This window comes from Passer montanus, unplaced genomic scaffold (assembly GCF_014805655.1).
Source record: "Passer montanus isolate IOZ18808 unplaced genomic scaffold, ASM1480565v1 scaffold100, whole genome shotgun sequence".
Lineage (NCBI taxonomy): Eukaryota > Metazoa > Chordata > Aves > Passeriformes > Passeridae > Passer > Passer montanus.
Window position 1 is genome coordinate 808,260 of NW_024356506.1, and position 1,003 is coordinate 809,262.

General features: G+C 50.0%; 1 non-coding gene across 1 annotated transcript; it reads left to right on the forward strand.

Annotated features, from left to right (window-relative positions):
• Positions 1-612: 612 nt before the first annotated feature.
• TRNAF-GAA lies at positions 613-685 on the forward strand. The gene has a single exon. It is a non-coding gene; the product is annotated as a tRNA-Phe (tRNA).
• The last annotated feature ends 318 nt before the right edge of the window (positions 686-1,003 follow it).

The following is a 1,003-nucleotide window of genomic DNA, read 5'->3' on the forward strand; positions in this document are numbered from 1 at the left end:
CTTGCTGCGCATTCCACATATGTATTTTGGGAAGATGTGAATTTGAAGCTGGTGAAGGATGGGAGATTGTCCTGGGAGCGAATAATTTGCAGGATAAGCTGGTGGGCTGGGCAAACATCTCCCATATGAAGATGCCTGGCTCCCGTTCCTTAGGTGGAGAGAGACAGATTGATGTGAAAAGATTAGCCAGGCTCCATGGATAATTCCAGATCTTCTGTGGGCTCTGTGAAAAGGTGTCAGGAAATTCTGTTCAATGCTACTGCTCCTGGCTGGTTCACAGATTAGGGCTGCTGTTTAATTCCAGATTTAGCTGTGTTTTATCACAGAATGCCAGAATGTTTCAGGTTGCGAAGGGCCTTAAAGATCATCCCTTTCCAATCCCCTGGCATGGGCAGGGACACTGCACTGTCCCATGTTTCTCCAAGCCCCATCCAAACTGGCCTTGAACACTTCCATGTGTCTTGAGCCATTACTTCTGATCCCTGTCTGTCTCTATCCTGTTCCCCGAAACAATTCTTTGATTCCCAAGATAAAATCAACCAAAGGCTGCTTGAAAAGGCTAAAAGATCATCACATTCCAACAGGTTTTGGGAAAATCTGAGCCTCAGCAGAGCTGAAGTAGCTCAGCTGGGAGAGCGTTAGACTGAAGATCTAAAGGTCCCTGGTTCAATCCCGGGCTTCAGCACAGTTTTCCTGCACTTTTCTGTGCCCAGGGCTGGGCTCTGCACTACAGGAGAGACCTGGACATCCAGGACAGATTCCAGCCAAGAGCCAGGAAGGTGATCACAGAATCACAGAATGGGTCAGGCTGGAAGGGACCACAGTGGGGTCATCTGATGCCACCTCCCTGCTCAAGCAGGGCCATCCCACAGCACAGGGGACAGGATAGTGTCCAGAGGGTTCTGGAATATCTCCAGGGAGGGAGGCTCCCACCCTCTCTTGTTTCTGTTCAGGGCTTGGTCACTGCACAGGGAAGAAGTTCTGCCTCGTGTCCAGGTGGAAT